Source organism: Rhopalosiphum padi, chromosome 1 (genome assembly GCF_020882245.1).
Source record: "Rhopalosiphum padi isolate XX-2018 chromosome 1, ASM2088224v1, whole genome shotgun sequence".
Classification (NCBI taxonomy): domain Eukaryota; kingdom Metazoa; phylum Arthropoda; class Insecta; order Hemiptera; family Aphididae; genus Rhopalosiphum; species Rhopalosiphum padi.
Window position 1 is genome coordinate 8256916 of NC_083597.1, and position 25828 is coordinate 8282743.

Sequence of the window (25828 nt, forward strand, 5' to 3'; positions counted from 1 at the left end):
ATATAAATTACATAAAATTAAAAGATAAATCATAAGTTAGTGGCTAGTGAATTAAAAAAAAAAATCGGGATAAAAACTTCCGCTTGTACACATTTTAATATGCACATCATATTTTACATTGGTATTTGGTAACTACATATTATTTAATATCTAATGTGCTAAAAATCGGAATTAAAAGTGCGCTTTCGTCAATTTTGATTGTACCTATATGGCTATATGTATAAAGTATTAAGTAATATTATTGTACTATGATATCTGCTAACTGACACTGGACTGTAAATTAAAAATTTAAAATGTGTGGGATTTATTATAATAAAATAAATTAAAGATAAAGCGTATGTCTTGTCTATACTGACTGCGTCTTGGAGTCGAAATTATAAGTGTGTAGTGGTAATGGACAGTGGTATTTGAGTGTAACATGCTGTATATAAAAATTACATACACTGGTAGGGCGGTCGGCAATACATCGATACGCACTCTAAAAAATATATATTCTTTTTTAACTGCGACAGGATGATTTGTTTTGTTGTTGTCTTACGTAGATACTGTGTACGAACAACAATCCAGATTTATTTCATACTGAATAATTGAGGGTGTCTGAACTCTGAAGTCCATTACATCTTAAGGTTTAGTTATAGATTATACATATCTGTGGGTACGATGTATCTATGATGATATATGAAATATAATAAATTTATAATAGTAGGTATAATGATATTAGGTTGTTATTTATTGATATACCTACTAACTATATATTATATATATACTAATCAATAAAAAAAGCCATATACTAGTAACTATAAGTACTTATTACCATGGATTGTATGGCTATGCGAGTTTTTGTCACATATAAAAATAATAATAATAATTTACATTTTATACACCGAGCGTGTATCTGAACGCTACAAAATTATGTATTTTATTTCAAAAATGTGTTTTAATATTATTGCTTAGATATAATTTTTCTCGGAATTCTTAATAAATTTGACGGTCACTAGGTAATATCCACTAAATAATAAAACCGGTTTTGAAATGTTTAAATATTTTTTATAAGCATCATATAAAACCACAAAAGTATATTATATATCTATACCTAATATGTAAGGCCAGTGGTGTAGCCAGGAAAGCAGAGAGGCCATGCCCCCCCCCCCCATCGGCCGTATTTTAATTTTTGTTTTTATATCAGTACGTGCATAGAATATAAAAAAAGTAGAAATGTTATTTATTATCAATAGCTGTGGTACCTAATTCGATTGCAAACGTTACCAGTTGTTTTGTCTAGGCGATAAGCATTAAGCAGTGTATTTTATATAATACTTTTTTGTTGCCCCCTCCATTTAGAAATCTTGGCTACGCTACTGTGTAGGGCTTGGGATTTCATGCCCTAAAAAACCTTAAAATATGCACGCATTTATGCCCTAAAGAATCTCTAAATATGTTATTAAAATATGCATTTAAGAATAGTATATTTGTAATAAATTATAATAATTAATAATATTTGTAGATATGAACCATAAATAAATAAATTTGATAACATTGATAAATTTGATATATTATCTGAAATATTTATTTTCCTTTTTTCAGATTTGTTTTCATTTTACATCGAGTTTTAGTCTAAAATAAACATTTTTATTTAACTTAAATTAAATACATTTGTATATTTTTAATTTAGTACTAATTACCTTGAGAATTAAATTGAAGATTGAACATTTGAACTATTAGATATTTTCTTAAGTTGGGAATTAAAAACTTACTCATTGATATAAACAATTGTCAAATATGCACTTATAAATGAAAAATGATCATATATGCAAAATATGCAAATGCAACTATAAATTTTAAATATAAACTAGTATTGTTATGAAACAAATTCCTATATTACTTAGCTATGTTTTTAATGATTATTTAAAAACATGCAACCTTCAAGGAGTCCCCGAGCCCTACTTATACATATTCACAATAATATACATAACATATTACTTATATATATATATAAAATACGAATAGAACGAACTACTAATTGCTGTGAATCATTTCATAGCAAATTCAACAGTTGCTTTTATTCCGCACATCCGAACATATTTCAATTTATGGATGTATTAAAAGAAGTTCAAATTGAAATTTATATAAAATTGCGAAGTTCACAAACTACAACAAACTACAAAACCTGAAGTCTAAAAATAAGGAAATTTAGTTAGAAGTTTTTACCTCAATAATAGAAAATAATAACTATAAAAAAAAAATGTACGAATTAAAAAAAACGATATACCTATATTTATTATATTTATTTCATATTTTTAAGTTGAGATTTGAATTTTTAAAAAATTTTTGTTATAAATTATTTATAAAGCCACAATTTTTAACAACTCGGGAACAAATTCGGATATACACTTTGAAACAACCCGGGAACCAATTCGGACGTTTCCGAATCAATTCGAACACTCTGGAAACACAATTACCGACGGTTTACCTGTAATAAAACCTTTTATTGTTACATACTTGCTTTGTAAATATTCACTTTCTAAATGTACAATTTACCTACTATATAATATATATATCTATAATAGTGTTTTATTTTTATGTACTCGTGTCTAGTATATATTATTATAATAGTCTTTTATTTTTATATACTCGTATATATTTTCAATTTTTCATCGACGACAAACCATCTGTTCGACCAAAAATAACAGACAAAAAAAATTACGTAAATACTTAAAAATTTAACTATCTTAGAAATAACTAACCTTTATACAGAAAAATGTTAAAAAAATTAAGGCATATGAAATTTTAGATTTTTTTTTCAATACCAGGTAATCATAGTTAAAAATTTTTATTATGGAATACAAACATAACATAGACAATATAAGAAACGTCATTATTTAAATTAAAAAAAATAAATAAAAAATATACATATTATATATTTTGGTATACACGCAGACATTTTAAACTTATTAATGTGGGTAAGAACTTCTTGCCCAAAAAAATTTTAAAATATGCATTTGCCCTACTAAATAATATGCTATTAAAATATGAATTAAAAAATAAAAATCGTTGTGTTGAATAAAATCTTTTTTCTAGATAATATTTTCGAAATTGTCAAAATTATAAATTGCTTATCATTATTTTTCTTTTCCTATTTATTTTCTTTGAATCACGCTTGCGGTATACCGATAAGTAAAAATGCAAGTGATTGGTGAAAAAATACAAACACTAAAGGTCTATGGTCAAAGTATAGGTGCCTACAGTCTACTGACGATATCATCATTGTGGGGAAATAATTAGCTGAATACTATTATGAAGATAAAATTATTTTTACATTTTTTAAATGACTACGCATCAAACTAATATCAAGTATCAACTTAACTATTTTAGCAATTCCAGCGTATGTTAACATTGTTAACGTATTTAATCTGGGAAGTGTTGACAGAGTTTCCAATTTTCCATTTACCTAGTACAGGTAAGAAAATAAAACTAGCTGAGTTTGCATTACACCTTTTCATTACCTTTTTATCTAACCGGTATTTTGGCGGAGTTTACATTGCCCGAAGTTTGTATCTACTATATTGTTTTTATGTAATTTATATTGTTTATAAATATACTATATAGGCACTTACACTGTACACTATACACTACTAACTATTAAGTAAACGTTCGTTTTTATATAGAAATTTGATTTATGTCAAGTAAAATAATGTAAAAGTATGTTACTCACTTACTCTGATAATTAATTATTATTTATTAAATAGTATACTCACAACTCACTAAACTAAAAAGTTATATTAGTTATAATGCATATGTACATACTATTGAGTGTTGACACCAGTGGCGTAATTTGGAATTGGTTCTGTGGTGGGACTGGGATATAAGTTTATACTATCATAGTATCTGGTGGCAAGCGCGCCCGAAGTATATAATCCCACCCGGGCAAGATCAAAATTCTAAAACCAAATCAAAAAAGATTATTTTAAATTTTAATATATTTCTACTGTCTTCATTCTAAAATAGCATAATCTATACATAAAAAATAAACAACTTTATGTCATACTTCTTAAATGGATCTCAATAAAGTTATGTTATAATTAATTTACGTGACATAAATTTAACAATAGTTTTAAATAATTCCCAAATGACCCCTTTGGCCCACCTGCGGACGCCATTGTCTATTGGGGCTATGCCCCCCCATACCACCATTGGCTATTAAATCTCATAGATCACAATATTATATTAATTTATTGTTAAAAATTAAATGAGGTAAATGGTATTATAATGGTTTTCAAAGACAATAAATTAGTAAGCAATTAAATTAAATTAAATATATTTTTCATAAATTACAATATCAAGTCAATTTTTCTTTTTGTTTTATCGCCAAAATATCCAATACGTCATAGGGGTTCAACTTAATGGCCTGATGCCCCGATAACATCGTTAGTCCATTCAAGCTTGTCTATTAAAGTATTAAGTATTTAAGTTAGTAAAAGTTCCTAATAATTATGTAATTTACAAAAATAATTATTATTTCTTGTTTTATTATAGTTTATAATAGACTATTTGGTGTTGAACCCGTTGCTCAAGGTTTACAGCATGAATGCACGATTAAAGATGTATCTTTAATCGTGGTTTACAGTAATATAATATTCGAAAAATAGTTAACACCTTATATCACAGAAGAATAAATAATATATTATGTTTTCATTCATTACCAGTCTATACTACGTTCGTATTATTTATTTTTGTAAAAAGTTGTGGTTAAAATTGATAACAAGAGTCGTAATTTATAGATTTTATCATTGTTATCCTTTAATTATGATCTATACAACTTTCTTGTCATATACTGTAATTGTTGAGCTATCGTAGTTTTATATTAGTTAAATAAAAAAAATCTCAACTATGGTAATATCCATGAATTCTTATTTTGTTATTTTAAAATATTTCTGATCTTAAAATCTTTTAAATCTAAGTGCTTACGGGAATTTAATTATGGTTATTCTAAAAAAAAAAGCGTTTGGATTCTCAGAATATAAAATCATTAATATGTTTAAGTTCTCATTTATTGATGACATTATTGTCTATTGATAACAATAGAATTATTAAATAAATGTAAAATGCTTCTTTTTTATACCATAGTGCTTAATATGAAGGTATTTACTATTTAGTTATTTTTGTCAATAAAAAAAAAATGATTATTAGAAAAACTATTCTTTAAAATCACTGAAAAATGAATACCAGATCAAAATTGTTTTGGCCCCTTTTACTTTGGTACTTGAAAGGGCCACGGGGCTTCCACTTCGGCTAGACCCCCTCTTAATCCGGCCTTGCCCTCCTACTACACTCATAGCTATGGTAGCGCGTCATGAGCCGCGGACTAGCACTGCCGAAGTTCCGACTATGCTGCGTCAACCAGACACCAGTCCTACACACCACGGTCCGTGGTCGTTGTCCCCGTCGTTGGTCTAAAAGCATCACGTCCGCGCCATCCTTACGTTGCCGGGTGTGCAATCACGTTTATATAATATAATGATTTAGGTATAATCAATGGTGCAACGCTGAACGCATAGCGATTGCTATAAAATAGGAGCAGCAATAGAAGTTGGGTATTGTGAGCCGTTGCCGTTTTAGTCTGGTTGGCACTGTTGGCAGTAGTGTTCTCCGCCGCCACAGACCAGGCGTCAGCTGCTGTCGTATCACCACCACGACCGCGGCTTCAGATAAGATTATTTACCTTCCGTTTGTTGTTGTTAATTATTTTGTTCGGCACCTTCTGATCATTCCTCGTTTAATTGTATAGAATAATATTAAAAAAGCAATAAAGTGACACGGTAATAATGCTTCTTTTTTTTTTTAACCATACCAGTTTTGTTGCGTTATTTCATTTTATCATAGTTTATAAGACGTCCTACCCTCCGTCCACATGAATAAACAAACGTCGCAAGTAACGGGCGGCGACCAGCTAACGAAGTATTTTAATATTCAATAGCTCCGTGACGGTACGACAACATACATATCATACAGCTGGGTGATTTAGAATCTAAATCTAAATTTTAGATAACAAAAAAAAAACATAAAAATATGTCTTCTCTATTTTATGCTATATTGTGCGGTCTACGACCGCCGACCAAATTCATATTGTTACACTGTATGCATACTATATAACAGAACACGGTGCTAGCCGGTGAATAATTTTTAGCACTCACACCCTTTTTACAAAAATAAATTATTAATACTGGTGGGTGTAGATCTCGATATGAAAATGTATAGAATTATTTACTTTTGATAATACTATATGTAAACGAATATTTTTTCTAAAGATAAAATGAGATAGATATTACTGTGCAATAACTTGTACACATATTCTTGTTTATTTCAATTTATGTGAAATTGCTGTTATGTATTAATTTATTTTTATTAAGTATTTATTTTATTATTTGTCATAATGATGTAATTGTGTCTAAATTTTAAGGACATACAACTTTATTAGTAGCCATGTAGTCATCTTATTATATAATCTTACTATTTATACGCTATTCTAAATGAGATGAGTATCGAGTGGCCAAAAGTTGTGTGCACGTTCTTATTGTCACGAGACAGAACTTAACACACTGGTGTACTGGGGACGGCGTGCGCAGCTTCTAGCTGTTGCGAACAAAAACTGGTATACTGGTCCATTTTAGAACATAGTATATTTAAAAATTATAAATTATAATCATATAGACTAAATTATAAAACTCAAAACAATTTTTATTAACATTTGTATGAACATAAAAAATTGCTTCAATTGTTGCTATTTTCAATCGGTTCCTTTTATCTGTCCATTTGAATGTTCATATTAGAAAACATTCTCACTAAATTTGCATTATGAGCTGGAATAGCAAACATATATTGACAAAGTTTAAGTAATTCAATATACTGTTCACAACTGTTACAATTCTTAATGAAATTATCCAGTTTTCATAGCAAAATTCTATATTATTATTTTATTTGCTTTTATTGTATTAACTTATAAACTAGACATCTGTATTGAACTTTAAATTTTAAAATTAAAATTATATCATATTATATTGTATCAAAGTTATAGCAGTAGTATACGCATTACATAAACATGTAAAAAATTCCGTAAAAAAAGAAAGACTTACAGTACTTAATATAACATACAGGCATTCCATTTATAAGTAAATAGTGTAGCATATAATTTTCATTCTATCTTTTGAAATTTCTATCACGAAGATTTATCCGTAAAACCTAATTTAATTATCATTGTTTTTTTCAGAAACGGATGGATATTTGTGAATTACTAATAAAAGTTGTTACAGTCCCTTGCACAAGAAAAAAAAGGCGTAAAATAATCGATTTAAACCTTATGATGAAAAGTTTTTGGGTTCTTTAATTTTATGAGCAACTAATTAAATTCTTGTATTGCTATTTGAATATCATAAACAGGTAAGTTATGTAAATGCTTTATAAATTTATAAAAGAATAATACAAATTTCTCTACTGTTATCAATAACTACTGATTTTTAGCGATAACTTATCGCAAATGTTGATGTGTATTCAACAATCAATATTTGCGATAAGCTGATGCTGCAAATCTACCAGGTTAGTTAAATAAAAATATAACAATGTAATTATCAAGGCTGGACAAGTTAACTAATTATTTTAACTCATTAAGTTAAGTTGATACAGAAACATGTGAGTTAATTTTGAAGTTAAAAGTTACTTTTTTTATTTATTTAACTTGTTAAAAGTTAATTTGAAAAAAAGTAACTTACCTTAGTTAAAAAATAAGTTAGTTTTCATTTTATTGTGTAAAGTTAATTACATGAAAGGTCACACGAAACAATACAAATAGAATGTTATGAACAATTAATAACTGTTGACGACATAACAAATTTATTGCTTAATAACTAATAGTTAATTTATTAAAATCATTCTGGGTTTTCTCATTAAGTTAGGTTACTCATGAAAATAAAAGTAACTCATTAAGTAACTTAGTTAAAAGTAACTTAACTTTAACTTTATAACTCGTTAATGCCCAGCCTTGGTAATTATAATTTAATTTCACAATGAATAATATTACAAAAACTTTACTTTTTCATAATATTTAAGATTTTATAATGTTATTGTTAGCCAAGAACATTGGCCAAGAATATTTCTTTATAATAGTAATACTAAGATAATGTTATAATATAATAATTTAATTTATGTAATGATATTATTATAAAAAATATGACATTTAAATGTTATAATAATTATTAATCATATTAGTATGTCAAAATGATGTTTTTAATACATTATTTGTATTGTGCAAATAATATTTTAATAATGTTATAATTTTGTTGAAAATGTATCTAAATATATATTATTTGCACTATATTTATATTATATTATTATTTATATTTTTTGATCATAAAAACATCATAATAAAAATACTGTTAAAATAGGTTATTATAGTGTTATGTCTCATTGGTCTCAATAAACATTTCAGAAATTAATAAATAAACAGGTTTTATTCTTTATTTTAAATATTAAATTTATTTGTAATAATTACAATTAAGCATATCTATTTCAGTATTTTTATTTTTTATTATATGGAATGTTTCCCCAGCAATATTTATCTTTAATGACTTTTCAGTTTCTGAGTTTGAGACATTTTTAATGAATTTTATTTTTCTTACTGCTTTCATTATAAACAATTATAAAAAATAATGAATAATTAAAATATTAAAATACATAAAAGAAAGCATTATATATACTTTAATAGTTCATTATATTATTATTAAGTTTACTGCAATTTGAGTCTACCACTATATTTAACATAGCTAATACGTTTAGCCGTACTATAGGTATAATGGTCTATTATATTATATTATTATGTATGTATGCATGTTAAAGTAATATAATATAACCTAGATTTGTGTGTTACAAAATAATTATTATTCTTGCAGTATATAGGTACTGTCAATAGTATATATATTATTTAGTTTTATATTAATTGTACTACTGTAGGATCTATAGAATGTTATAAATTCAAAAATACAAATATATCCTGTATATATAATGCTCGAAAATCAAAGAATATACCCTAATATATACATTTAAAATTAATTTATTTTCTTTTTAAATCACATATTTAATTTTATTTCATTACTATACATTATACAATATATAATCTAATAATCTAAATTGTTTACCTAATTCATTTTTTTATAATAGGTATACATAAATTTACAAACAAATAAATATTTAATTTATAATTCTATAGTTCTATTATTTAAAAAATAAGTAATATTATAATATATTACCTTTAATTGCAGAACACAAAGCAAGAGATGAAAAAATGTTTTTCTTTTTTTTGTCCAATATAACTGTAGTCTTTTAAAAATATGTCCTCAAATGTTTTTCATAACATTTGACGAAATGTGGCTATTAATGTTTTCTTGAATGACGTTTGAGCTCTATAATCTGCAATGCATACAAAATCAAATATGTATATAATTAGTATGTACAGTGTATACTGAGGGTATAACAAAAATAACTACAAATATAACCAACTATAACTGTATAACAATATGTTATTGTTAACTTATTTTCTAATTTCTAATCAATTTTTTTTTTATATTTGATACCTACATAGTTAATTATATTTTTCAGTTATTTTTGTTATGTTACTTATTATATACTTTCATATACAATTATTTATTATTATAATGTATATAAATAAATTACATTAAACAGGAAGAAATAATTAAGGTATTCATATAATAATAATATTATAGTTTATACATTTCTACTTATCAAACTTGATCTGAATGCTTTATTTGTCAATTTGTTTTCAATGTCATTCGGTTGACTTCAGTTGAAATCCAACTCTTTTTTTACTGCTTCCAATGAAATCATAAAGTGTTTCAAAAGGTTCACGAGCAACCACATAAGTGCTAACTATATCTACAATAATGAGATTAAATCTATGTGCCCAACACCAAATGTAAATAGCTCTAGGATTTTATTTTTTGATAATTGCTTGAAGTCCTTTATAGGCTTCTCTCATCAATGCAGCGCCATCATATTTAGATCTGATATTTAGATCCAATTTAGGTTCATATCTTTACAAATATTGTCAAACATGGTAAAAAGATGATTTCTATTTGTGAGTAAAGTTTCATAAACTACCACTAATCTTTCACAAACTAGTCCTGAAGTTTTATTTATGTATCTAAAAACCAATGAAAGCTGTTCTTTTCGTGATGTGTCAAAAGTTGTATTTAACGGAACACTAAAAAAGTAGTGCTTAAAATTTCTTGTTGTATCACATTACAAATAGTAGTAGATATACCTTGTATTAACTGGTTTTGTCTTTACCATGATAAAAAATTATGTGTTTTTTTCCCCTCTAATTTGTACTTCTATAATATGTGAAGCCAAAGCTGGAGAATATTTTGCTAAAAGCAAAGCTAGAAATTTAAAATTACTTCTTAATTCATCATGCCATCTTTCTTTATGCCCACTAAAAGGCTAGCCAGAAACAAAGTCAGATCCACTAAATAGCTATCTATTTCTCTATTCATAACAATAATATACCTATTTTGTTGTATTATTGATGGTAAAAGAGGAAATGAAGCTTATACATGGCCTTAATTGATGCTGTTATATGGGTTTCAGAGGTTTCATGAATAATAATTTTAGTAACTCCATTTTTCCAGTTTGAAAAGCTTTCGCGTGTCTAACTCTTATTTTCACGATTTCCAAACAACGCACAGTAGAGAGATATTTTATTTTTTCTTACAGAATAGGACAACCATTTTCTGCAAATTATTTCTCCACTTGGTTGATTTTATAATACCAGTTTTCATGAAACAATGAACGGCCCAGACTATCTTTTGGAAAACATTTATTTGGCAATTGATTATGAACAGGCTGAGCTGATCCATTTTTGAAGATTTATTCAATAAGATCAGGATTTATTTTAACAACTTCACCAAAAATAGAAGGATCATTACCAAACTCAACAACTGTAAAAAAATTATCATATAATTTCTATGTATACTAAAATAAAATTTAATTTAATTTATGTAACTGTAAATAAAAACAAACTATAGAGACAGATTTTTTTTTATACATATACCATATACATATTTAACCATATACATTTAATACATATTAAGGTCAGGTGCGTTATTTGTAATTTTGCCTTCCAATTCTAGAAATAAAATAATAGTGCCAAAATCTTAAAATGTGTTCTAAATGTGGTCAGTATTTACTGTGTAATATTATTTTTTATTTTTACATTAAAACTGTAAATATAACAGAGAAGATAATATAAGGCAAAAAGATAGTATAATATAGAGATCTGATAATGATTTTAAAATACCCTTTGAAGGTTTGAAGATTTTAGCAAAAATGATTAAACCTGAATAAACGCACCTGATGTAGGTAGGTACCATAACGTATGATAAAAATTATGATTATGAAGAATTTTTAAATAATAATAATTTAAATATAAGTCTTACGGTCCATTTTATTAGAGTCTTAATAAAGATTCATGATTACCCGAATCAAGATATTATATATTTTTGTCTATTGGTGTCTCAACATCATTATCATCAATATTTAACTTTGTTAATGCTGAGTTGTTACTTCTTTGCTTTGATTAACTGAAAAATAAATATCATAAATATTATTAATTTTTCAAAAAAGTTTAAGTAATAATAAAGGCTAGAATTTTTTGCATTTGCATATTTTTTTTCTTAGATTCAATTTGATAGGTTGTCAGATATGCCCATAAATCATGATTTAACTTATTCTTGATTAAACAGAACAATTTTTTTTGCATATTTTTGGATATTTTAAACATAAATGCATATATTTCATATATATATATATATATACATTTTGAAAATCTTCTTAATTTTAAATAGTATTTATTTAATAAATAATAATAATATTTTTGGCCCATCACCCCTTGTATATGTTAATTATGTTATAATACTGTATTATTGTTGTGTGCTGTACTAAATAAAGAATTTTTATTCCGTAAATTAATAAAAAAAAAAAAATAATGATTATTTGTCTAAAATTACTCATTATTTTTTTTATTTTTTTCTTATCATCTTATCCAACATTTAAAATTGTGGTTTTTACTTAGTAATGTAGATGTACTTTCGTCAGCTTCACAAGTACATGCATTTACATAATTGATAATACTATTTATAAGGTATTAAAAATATGAATTCAACACTGTTTGTCATTTGCCAGATAGGTACTGAATAACTAATATGTATAACGAATTATTTAAAATAATAATGACTTTAAAATATCATATACAAAAAATATAATTATTATTACCTTCATTTTTGTATAGAGAATCTGTTGACTTAAAAAAATGTCTAATACTGCTCATTGATGAAATATTTTTCTTTTTTTGACATGCATTCAAATGACGTTTCCAATTTTTACTATTAATACTTCCCCATTTTTTTGCCACATTTGCAGAATAAATAGTTTCCAAAGTACATAACTAGTGTTTGGTTATATGTTCATATAATAATATAAAACAAGACATATAGGTACTAAAAAAATGTATAAATTAACTATTCTTAAGATATTTAAATTATTCATTGAGATGTATTAAAAAATAAAGTTTTATTTAAAAAAAAGAATTATATTGATTTTTTAAACAAAACATAAAATATAAAATAAGAGAATTTTTATGGAGGGCATGAGTACTGTTGCTTTCATAATGTTTCTGAGTGGGTAATTTGATAAATAACCAAGTACATTTTATTTTGAAAAAAAAAAAATGAAAAACATTACATAAAAATATTAATATTTTACACTAAAATTTTTATTATATTTGTAGACATTGCTATCACTAAGATTTATAAATAGTTATATAATTTTATTAACATTTTTCAGGTACAGAACGAAATTGCTGCCTTCCTAATAAAGCATTTGCAGTCGCTCGCATGAGAAGAAAGTCTCTACTGTAATAATGGTGAATTACCTTGAAAAGGTATTTGGTTTTGTCAAAAAAAGAGCATAGAAATTGCTATCACCCAGATTTATCAATAATTAACTTATTTTATTACCATTTTCAGGTACAGAACGAAATTGGTGACTTCCTAATAAAACATTTGCAGTCGCATACACAGAAAATAATACTTTTAAATCAATTGTTTTGTAACTCATGATGAAATATTTATGGATTTTTTCCTTTTATGATCATTTAATTATATTCTTGTATTGCTTTATAAACATTAAAAATTAGTAAGTAGATAATGTTCAAGCTTCAAAAAGGTTTTAATAATATAAAATGCTCAAGGGTTCCAAATTATCTGATTTTTGGCTATAACTTATCTTAGACAATGATGTATATTTAACAATCAATGTTTGCGATAAGCTGGAACTGCACATCTAGATTAAGCATTTATACATTAATGGATAATAACCATGGTCATTTCTTTATTAAAATAGGAAGCTTAATATACAATTAATGGAGATCATTAAAACATTTCAATAGCTCATTCATCTAATTAACTTTCCTCCACTAAGATTCATCACAAATACCTTAATTTATTATATTAGTATTCTTTCTTAAACAAGTTGATATAGAAGACCAACAAACTAATGGCATTACAGTCACTTGCACAAGAAGTATCTACCGAGTATAAGAGATTTTTACTTTAATGTTATGGTTTTGGTTTTTTTCATAAAAAAAACATAGAATATTAGTTTAATTTTGATTAATTAATTCCATTAAAGAGTAAATTTTTTACACTAATTTTTTTATTATAACTGAAAACATTGCTATTTACACGATGTATAATTAATTATCGAATTTTATTACCATTTTTTTTTCAGATGCAGAACGGAATTGGTGACTTACTAATAAAGCATTTGCAGTCACTCGCACGAGAAGAAAGTCTCTTCTGTAATAATGATGAATAACCTTGAAAAGGTATTTTGTTTTATCAAAAAATGACCATAGAAATTGCTATCACCCAGATTTATCACTAATTACCTTATTTTATTACCATTTTCAGGTACAGAACGAAATTGGTGACTTCTTAATAAAGCATTTGTAGTCGCTTGCATAGAAAATAATACCATTAAATCAATTGATATATATCTCATGATGAAATGTTTATGGATTTCTTCTTTTATTGAGCATTTAATTATACTCTTGTATTGCTATATAAACATTAAAAATTAGTAAGTAGATAATGTTCAAGCTTCAAAAAGGCTTTAATAATATAAAATGATCAAGGGTTCCAAATTATCTGATTTTAGGCTATAACTTATCGTAGACAATGATGTATATTTAACAATCAATGTTTGCGATAAGCTGGAACTGCAAATCTAGATTAAACATTTATACATTAATGGATAATAACCATGGTCATTTCATTATTAAAATAGGAAGCTTAATATACAATTAATGGAGATCATTAAAACATTTCAATAGCTCATTCATCTAATTAACTTTCCTCCACTAAGATTCATCACAAATACCTTAATTTATTATAATATTAGTATTCTTTCTTAAACAAGTTGATATAGAAGACTAACAAACTAATGGCATTACAGTCACTTGCACAAGAAGTATCTACCGAGTATAAGAGATTTTTACTTTAATGTTATGGTTTTGGTTTTTTTCATAAAAAAAACATAGAATATTAGTTTAATTTTGATTAATTAATTCCATTAAAGAGTAAATTTTTTACACTAATTTTTTTATTATAACTGAAAACATTGCTATTAACACGATGTATAATTAATTATCGAATTTTATTACCATTTTTTTTCAGATGCAGAACGAAATTAGTGACTTCCTATCAAAGCATTTGCAGTCGCTCGCACGAGAAGAAAGTCTCTACTGTAATAATGGTGAATAACCTTGAAAAGGTATTTTGTTTTATAAAAAAAAGAGTACAGAAATCAATTGTTATTTTGATTTGTTATTTCTATTTATAAGTAAATAATGTAGCATACAATTTTCAATATATCTATTGAAATTGCTATCACCCAGTCTTATCAATTATTACCTTATTTTATTACAATTTTCAGGTACAGAACGAAATTAGTGACTTCCTATCAAAGCATTTGCAGTCGCTCGCACGAGAACAATGTCTCTACTGTAATAATGGTGAATAACCTTGAAAAGGTGTTTTGTTTTATAAAAAAAAGAGTATAGAAATCAATTGTTATTTTGATTTGTTATTTCTATTTATAAGTAAATAATTTAGCATTCAATTTTCATTATATCTATTGAAATTGCTATCACCCAGTGTTATCAGTTATTACCTTATTTTATTACAATTTACAGGTACAAAACGAAATTGGTGACTTCCTAATAAAGCATTTGCAGTCGATCGGACGAGAAAAAAGTCTCTACCGTAATAAGGGTGAATAACCTTGAAAAGGTATTTTGTTTTATCAAAAAAAGAGCATAGAAATTGCTTTCACCTAGATTTATCACTAATTACCTTATTTATTACAATTTTCAGGTACAGAACGAAATTGGTGACTTCTTAATAAAGCATTTGTAGTCGCTTGCATAGAAAATAATACCATTAAACCAATTGATATATATCTCATGATGAAATGTTTATGGATTTCTTCTTTTATTGAGCATTTAATTATACTCTTGTATTGCTATATAAACATTAAAAATTAGTAAGTAGATAATGTTCAAGCTTCAAAAAGGCTTTAATAATATAAAATGATCAAGAGTTCTAAATTATCTGATTTTAGGCTATAACATATCGTAGACAATGATGTATATTTAACAATCAATGTTTGCGATAAGCTGGAACTGCAAATCTAGATTAAGCATTTATACATTAATGGATAATAACCATGGTCATTTCATTATTGAAATAGGAAGCTTAATATACAATTAATGGAGATCATTAAAACATTTCAATAGCTCATTCATCTAATTAACTTTCCTCCACTAAGATTCATCACAAAGACCTTAATTTATTATATTTGTATTCTGTCTTAAACAAGTTGATATAGATGACCAACAAACTAATGGCATTACAGTCACTTGCACAAGAAGTATCTACCGAGTATAAGAGATTTTTACTTTAATGTTATGGTTTTGGTTTTTTTCAAAAAAAAAAACATAGATTATTATTTTAATTTTGATTAATTAATTCCATTAATAAGTAAATATTTTACACTAATTTTTTTATTATAACTGAAAACATTGCTATTATCACGATGTATAATTAATTATCTAATTTTATTACCTTTTTTTTTCAGATGCAGAACGGAATTGGTGACTTCCTAATAAAGCATTTGCAGTCGCTCGCACGAGAAGAAAGTCTCTTCTGTAATAATGATGAATAACCTTGAAAAGGTATTTTGTTTTATCAAAAAATGACCATAGAAATTGCTATCACCCAGATTTATCACTAATTACCTTATTTTATTACCATTTTCAGGTACAGAACGAAATTGGTGACTTCTTAATAAAGCATTTGTAGTCGCTTGCATAGAAAATAATACCATTAAACCAATTGATATATATCTCATGATGAAATGTTTATGGATTTCTTCTTTTATTGAGCATTTAATTATACTCTTGTATTGCTATATAAACATTAAAAATTAGTAAGTAGATAATGTTCAAGCTTCAAAAAGGCTTTAATAATATAAAATGATCAAGAGTTCTAAATTATCTGATTTTAGGCTATAACATATCGTAGACAATGATGTATATTTAACAATCAATGTTTGCGATAAGCTGGAACTGCAAATCTAGATTAAGCATTTATACATTAATGGATAATAACCATGGTCATTTCATTATTAAAATAGGAAGCTTAATATACAATTAATGGAGATCATTAAAACATTTCAATAGCTCATTCATCTAATTAACTTTCCTCCACTAAGATTCATCACAAATACCTTAATTTATTATAATATTAGTATTCTTTCTTAAACAAGTTGATATAGAAGACTAACAAACTAATGGCTTTACAGTCACTTGCACAAGAAGTATCTACCGAGTATAAGAGATTTTTACTTTAATGTTATGGTTTTGGTTTTTTTCATAAAAAAAACATAGAATATTAGTTTAATTTTGATTAATTAATTCCATTAAAGAGTAAATTTTTTACACTAATTTTTTTATTATAACTGAAAACATTGCTATTAACACGATGTATAATTAATTATCGAATTTTATTACCATTTTTTTTCAGATGCAGAACGAAATTAGTGACTTCCTATCAAAGCATTTGCAGTCGCTCGCACGAGAAGAAAGTCTCTACTGTAATAATGGTGAATAACCTTGAAAAGGTGTTTTGTTTTATAAAAAAAAGAGTATAGAAATCAATTGTTATTTTGATTTGTTATTTCTATTTATAAGTAAATAATTTAGCATACAATTTTCATTATATCTATTGAAATTGCTATCACCCAGTGTTATCAGTTATTACCTTATTTTATTACAATTTACAGGTACAAAACGAAATTGGTGACTTCCTAATAAAGCATTTGCAGTCGATCGGACGAGAAAAAAGTCTCTACCGTAATAAGGGTGAATAACCTTGAAAAGGTATTTTGTTTTATCAAAAAAAGAGCATAGAAATTGCTTTCACCTAGATTTATCACTAATTACCTTATTTATTACAATTTTCAGGTACAGAACGAAATTGGTGACTTCTTAATAAAGCATTTGTAGTCGCTTGCATAGAAAATAATACCATTAAACCAATTGATATATATCTCATGATGAAATGTTTATGGATTTCTTCTTTTATTGAGCATTTAATTATACTCTTGTATTGCTATATAAACATTAAAAATTAGTAAGTAGATAATGTTCAAGCTTCAAAAAGGCTTTAATAATATAAAATGATCAAGAGTTCCAAATTATCTGATTTTAGGCTATAACATATCGTAGACAATGATGTATATTTAACAATCAATGTTTGCGATAAGCTGGAACTGCAAATCTAGATTAAGCATTTATACATTAATGGATAATAACCATGGTCATTTCATTATTAAAATAGGAAGCTTAATATACAATTAATGGAGATCATTAAAACATTTCAATAGCTCATTCATCTAATTAACATTCCTCCACTAAGATTCATCACAAAGACCTTTATTTATTATATTAGTATTCTTTCTTAAACAAGTTGATATAGATGAACAACAAACTAATGGCATTACAGTCACTTGCACAAGAAGTATCTACCGAGTATAAGAGATTTTTACTTTAATGTTATGGTTTTGGTTTTTTTCATAAAAAAAACATAGAATATTAGTTTAATTTTGATTAATTAATTCCATTAAAGAGTAAATATTTTACACTTATTTTATTATCATAACTGAAAACATTGCTATTAACACGATGTATAATTAATTATCGAATTTTATTACCATTTTTTTTCAGATGCAGAACGGAATTGGTGACTTCCTAATAAAGCATTTGCAGTCGCTCGCACGAGAAGAAAGTCTCTTCTGTAATAATGATGAATAACCTTGAAAAGGTATTTTGTTTTATCAAAAAATGACCATAGAAATTGCTATCACCCAGATTTATCACTAATTACCTTATTTTATTACCATTTTCAGGTACAGAACAAAATTGGTGACTTCCTATCAAAGCATTTGCAGTCGCTCGCACGAGAAGAAAGTCTCTACTGTAATAATGGTGAATAACCTTGAAAAGGTATTTTGTTTTATAAAAAAAAGAGTACAGAAATCAATTGTTATTTTGATTTGTTATTTCTATTTATAAGTAAATAATGTAGCATACAATTTTCATTATATCTATTGAAATTGCTATCACCCAGTCTTATCAATTATTACCTTATTTTATTACAATTTTCAGGTACAGAACGAAATTAGTGACTTCCTATCAAAGCATTTGCAGTCGCTCGCACGAGAACAATGTCTCTACTGTAATAATGGTGAATAACCTTGAAAAGGTGTTTTGTTTTATAAAAAAAAGAGTATAGAAATCAATTGTTATTTTGATTTGTTATTTCTATTTATAAGTAAATAATTTAGCATTCAATTTTCATTATATCTATTGAAATTGCTATCACCCAGTGTTATCAGTTATTACCTTATTTTATTACAATTTACAGGTACAAAACGAAATTGGTGACTTCCTAATAAAGCATTTGCAGTCGATCGGACGAGAAAAAAGTCTCTACCGTAATAAGGGTGAATAACCTTGAAAAGGTATTTTGTTTTATCAAAAAAAGAGCATAGAAATTGCTTTCACCTAGATTTATCACTAATTACCTTATTTATTACAATTTTCAGGTACAGAACGAAATTGGTGACTTCTTAATAAAGCATTTGTAGTCGCTTGCATAGAAAATAATACCATTAAACCAATTGATATATATCTCATGATGAAATGTTTATGGATTTCTTCTTTTATTGAGCATTTAATTATACTCTTGTATTGCTATATAAACATTAAAAATTAGTAAGTAGATAATGTTCAAGCTTCAAAAAGGCTTTAATAATATAAAATGATCAAGAGTTCTAAATTATCTGATTTTAGGCTATAACATATCGTAGACAATGATGTATATTTAACAATCAATGTTTGCGATAAGCTGGAACTGCAAATCTAGATTAAGCATTTATACATTAATGGATAATAACCATGGTCATTTCATTATTAAAATAGGAAGCTTAATATACAATTAATGGAGATCATTAAAACATTTCAATTGCTCATTCATCTAATTAACATTCCTCCACTAAGATTCATCACAAAGACCTTTATTTATTATATTAGTATTCTTTCTTAAACAAGTTGATATAGATGAACAACAAACTAGTGGCATTACAGTCACTTGCACAAGAAGTATCTACCGAGTATAAGAGATTTTTACTTTAATGTTATGGTTTTGGTTTTTTTCATAAAAAAAACATAGAATATTAGTTTAATTTTGATTAAATAATTCCATTAATAAGTAAATATTTTACACTAATTTTTTTATTATAACTGAAAATAATGCTATTACCACGATGTATAATTAATTATCTAATTTTATTACCATTTTTTTTCAGATGCAGAACGGAATTGGTGACTTCCTAATAAAGCATTTGCAGTCGCTCGCACGAGAAGAAAGTCTCTACTGTAATAATGGTGAATAACCTTGAAAAGGTATTTTGTTTTATCAAAAAAAGACCATAGAAATTGCTATCACCCAGATTTATCACTAATTACCTTATTTTATTACCATTTTCAGGTACAGAACGAAATTGGTGACTTCTTAATAAAGCATTTGTAGTCGCTTAATATACAATTAATGGAGATCATTAAAACATTTCAATAGCTCATTCATCTAATTAACTTTCCTCCACTAAGATTCATCACAAATACCTTAATTTATTATAATATTAGTATTCTTTCTTAAACAAGTTGATATAGAAGACTAACAAACTAATGGCATTACAGTCACTTGCACAAGAAGTATCTACCGAGTATAAGAGATTTTTACTTTAATGTTATGGTTTTGGTTTTTTTCATAAAAAAAACATAGAATATTAGTTTAATTTTGATTAATTAATTCCATAAAAGAGTAAATATTTTACACTAATTTTTTTATTATAACTGAAAACATTGCTATTAACACGATGTATAATTAATAATCGAATTTTATTACCATTTTTTTTCAGATGCAGAACGGAATTGGTGACTTCCTAATAAAGCATTTGCAGTCGCTCGCACGAGAAGAAAGTCTCTTCTGTAATAATGATGAATAACCTTGAAAAGGTATTTTGTTTTATCAAAAAATGACCATAGAAATTGCTATCACCCAGATTTATCACTAATTACCTTATTTTATTACCATTTTCAGGTACAGAACAAAATTGGTGACTTCCTATCAAAGCATTTGCAGTCGCTCGCACGAGAAGAAAGTCTCTACTGTAATAATGGTGAATAACCTTGAAAAGGTATTTTGTTTTATAAAAAAAAGAGTACAGAAATCAATTGTTATTTTGATTTGTTATTTCTATTTATAAGTAAATAATGTAGCATACAATTTTCATTATATCTATTGAAATTGCTATCACCCAGTCTTATCAATTATTACCTTATTTTATTACAGTTTTCAGGTACAGAACGAAATTAGTGACTTCCTATCAAAGCATTTGCAGTCGCTCGCACGAGAACAATGTCTCTACTGTAATAATGGTGAATAACCTTGAAAAGGTGTTTTGTTTTATAAAAAAAAGAGTATAGAAATCAATTGTTATTTTGATTTGTTATTTCTATTTATAAGTAAATAATTTAGCATACAATTTTCATTATATCTATTGAAATTGCTATCACCCAGTGTTATCAGTTATTACCTTATTTTATTACAATTTACAGGTACAAAACGAAATTGGTGACTTCCTAATAAAGCATTTGCAGTCGATCGGACGAGAAAAAAGTCTCTACCGTAATAAGGGTGAATAACCTTGAAAAGGTATTTTGTTTTATCAAAAAAAGAGCATAGAAATTGCTTTCACCTAGATTTATCACTAATTACCTTATTTATTACAATTTTCAGGTACAGAACGAAATTGGTGACTTCTTAATAAAGCATTTGTAGTCGCTTGCATAGAAAATAATACCATTAAACCAATTGATATATATCTCATGATGAAATGTTTATGGATTTCTTCTTTTATTGAGCATTTAATTATACTCTTGTATTGCTATATAAACATTAAAAATTAGTAAGTAGATAATGTTCAAGCTTCAAAAAGGCTTTAATAATATAAAATGATCAAGAGTTCCAAATTATCTGATTTTAGGCTATAACATATCGTAGACAATGATGTATATTTAACAATCAATGTTTGCGATAAGCTGGAACTGCAAATCTAGATTAAGCATTTATACATTAATGGATAATAACCATGGTCATTTCATTATTAAAATAGGAAGCTTAATATACAATTAATGGAGATCATTAAAAAATTTCAATAGCTCATTCATCTAATTAACATTCCTCCACTAAGATTCATCACAAAGACCTTTATTTATTATATTAGTATTCTTTCTTAAACAAGTTGATATAGATGAACAACAAACTAATGGCATTACAGTCACTTGCACAAGAAGTATCTACCGAGTATAAGAGATTTTTACTTTAATGTTATGGTTTTGGTTTTTTTCATAAAAAAAACATAGAATATTAGTTTAATTTTGATTACTTAATTCCATTAATAAGTAAATATTTTACACTAATTTTTTTATTATAACTGAAAATAATACTATTACCACGATGTATAATTAATTATCTAATTTTATTACCATTTTTTTTCAGATGCAGAACGTAATTGGTGACTTCATTATAAAGCATTTGCAGTCGCTCGCACGAGAAGAAAGTCTCTAGTGTAATAATGGTGAATAACCTTGAAAAGGTGTTTTGTTTTATAAAAAAAAGAGTATAGAAATCAATTGTTATTTTGATTTGTTATTTCTATTTATAAGTAAATAATTTAGCATTCAATTTTCATTATATCTATTGAAATTGCTATCACCCAGTGTTATCAGTTATTACCTTATTTTATTACAATTTACAGGTACAAAACGAAATTGGTGACTTCCTAATAAAGCATTTGCAGTCGATCGGACGAGAAAAAAGTCTCTACCGTAATAAGGGTGAATAACCTTGAAAAGGTATTTTGTTTTATCAAAAAAAGAGCATAGAAATTGCTTTCACCTAGATTTATCACTAATTACCTTATTTATTACAATTTTCAGGTACAGAACGAAATTGGTGACTTCTTAATAAAGCATTTGTAGTCGCTTGCATAGAAAATAATACCATTAAACCAATTGATATATATCTCATGATGAAATGTTTATGGATTTCTTCTTTTATTGAGCATTTAATTATACTCTTGTATTGCTATATAAACATTAAAAATTAGTAAGTAGATAATGTTCAAGCTTTAAAAAGGCTTTAATAATATAAAATGATCAAGAGTTCTAAATTATCTGATTTTAGGCTATAACATATCGTAGACAATGATGTATATTTAACAATCAATGTTTGCGATAAGCTGGAACTGCAAATCTAGATTAAGCATTTATACATTAATGGATAATAACCATGGTCATTTCATTATTAAAATAGGAAGCTTAATATACAATTAATGGAGATCATTAAAACATTTCAATTGCTCATTCATCTAATTAACATTCCTCCACTAAGATTCATCACAAAGACCTTTATTTATTATATTAGTATTCTTTCTTAAACAAGTTGATATAGATGAACAACAAACTAGTGGCATTACAGTCACTTGCACAAGAAGTATCTACCGAGTATAAGAGATTTTTACTTTAATGTTATGGTTTTGGTTTTTTTCATAAAAAAAACATAGAATATTAGTTTAATTTTGATTAAATAATTCCATTAATAAGTAAATATTTTACACTAATTTTTTTATTATAACTGAAAATAATGCTATTACCACGATGTATAATTAATTATCTAATTTTATTACCATTTTTTTTCAGATGCAGAACGGAATTGGTGACTTCCTAATAAAGCATTTGCAGTCGCTCGCACGAGAAGAAAGTCTCTACTGTAATAATGGTGAATAACCTTGAAAAGGTATTTTGTTTTATCAAAAAAAGACCATAGAAATTGCTATCACCCAGATTTATCACTAATTACCTTATTTTATTACCATTTTCAGGTACAGAACGAAATTGGTGACTTCTTAATAAAGCATTTGTAGTCGCTTGCATAGAAAATAATACCATTAAACCAATTGATATATATCTCATGATGAAATGTTTATGGATTTCTTCTTTTATTGAGCATTTAATTATACTCTTGTATTGCTATATAAACATTAAAAATTAGTAAGTAGATAATGTTCAAGCTTCAAAAAGGCTTTAATAATATAAAATGATCAAGAGTTCCAAATTATCTGATTTTAGGCTATAACATATCGTAGACAATGATGTATATTTAACAATCAATGTTTGCGATAAGCTGGAACTGCAAATCTAGATTAAGCATTTATACATTAATGGATAATAACCATGGTCATTTCATTATTAAAATAGGAAGCTTAATATACAATTAATGGAGATCATTAAAACATTTCAATAGCTCATTCATCTAATTACATTCCTCCACTAAGATTCATCACAAAGATCTTTATTTATTATATTAGTATTCTTTCTTAAACAAGTTGATATATATGACCAACAAACTAATGGCATTACAGTCACTTGCACAAGAAGTATCTACCGAGTATAAGAGATTTTTACTTTAATGTTATAGTTTTGGTTTTTTTCATAAAAAAAAACATAGAATATTAGTTTAATTTTGATTAATTAATTCCATTAATAAGTAAATATTTTACACTAATTTTTTTATTATAACTGAAAACAATGCTATTACCACGATGTATAATTAATTATCTAATTTTATTACCATTTTTGTTCAGATGCAGAACGGAATTGGTGACTTCCTAATAAAGCATTTGCAGTCGCTCGCACGAAAAGCATGTCTCTACTGTAATAATGGTGAATAACCTTGTAAAGGTATTTTGTTTTATCAAAAAAAGACCATAGAAATTGCTATCACCCAGATTTATCACTAATTACCTTATTTTATTACCATTTTCAGGTACAGAACGAAATTGGTGACTTCTTAATAAAGCATTTGTAGTCGCTTAATATACAATTAATGGAGATCATTAAAACATTTCAATAGCTCATTCATCTAATTAACTTTCCTCCACTAAGATTCATCACAAATACCTTAATTTATTATAATATTAGTATTCTTTCTTAAACAAGTTGATATAGAAGACTAACAAACTAATGGCATTACAGTCACTTGCACAAGAAGTATCTACCGAGTATAAGAGATTTTTACTTTAATGTTATGGTTTTGGTTTTTTTCATAAAAAAAACATAGAATATTAGTTTAATTTTGATTAATTAATTCCATTAAAGAGTAAATATTTTACACTAATTTTTTTATTATAACTGAAAACATTGCTATTAACACGATGTATAATTAATTATCGAATTTTATTACCATTTTTTTTCAGATGCAGAACGGAATTGGTGACTTCCTAATAAAGCATTTGCAGTCGCTCGCACGAGAAGAAAGTCTCTTCTGTAATAATGATGAATAACCTTGAAAAGGTATTTTGTTTTATCAAAAAATGACCATAGAAATTGCTATCACCCAGATTTATCACTAATTACCTTATTTTATTACCATTTTCAGGTACAGAACAAAATTGGTGACTTCCTATCAAAGCATTTGCAGTCGCTCGCACGAGAAGAAAGTCTCTACTGTAATAATGGTGAATAACCTTGAAAAGGTATTTTGTTTTATAAAAAAAAGAGTACAGAAATCAATTGTTATTTTGATTTGTTATTTCTATTTATAAGTAAATAATGTAGCATACAATTTTCATTATATCTATTGAAATTGCTATCACCCAGTCTTATCAATTATTACCTTATTTTATTACAGTTTTCAGGTACAGAACGAAATTAGTGACTTCCTATCAAAGCATTTGCAGTCGCTCGCACGAGAACAATGTCTCTACTGTAATAATGGTGAATAAACTTGAAAAGGTGTTTTGTTTTATAAAAAAAAGAGTATAGAAATCAATTGTTATTTTGATTTGTTATTTCTATTTATAAGTAAATAATTTAGCATACAATTTTCATTATATCTATTGAAATTGCTATCACCCAGTGTTATCAGTTATTACCTTATTTTATTACAATTTACAGGTACAAAACGAAATTGGTGACTTCCTAATAAAGCATTTGCAGTCGATCGGACGAGAAAAAAGT

The 25828-nt window shown here is 26.2% G+C and overlaps 1 protein-coding gene across 1 annotated transcript in view; it reads left to right on the forward strand.

The window, feature by feature from the left end:
- The first annotated feature begins 5740 nt into the window (after window positions 1-5740).
- The window catches only part of LOC132918329 (chromobox protein homolog 1-like), a 66408-nt gene continuing 46320 nt past the window's right edge, over window positions 5741-25828 (forward strand). The window contains exons 1-3 of the transcript XR_009660449.1: window positions 5741-5984; window positions 7265-7434; window positions 12907-13003. The gene's annotated coding sequence lies outside the window, so the exon portion shown is untranslated. The remainder of the gene's footprint in view (window positions 5985-7264; window positions 7435-12906; window positions 13004-25828) is intronic.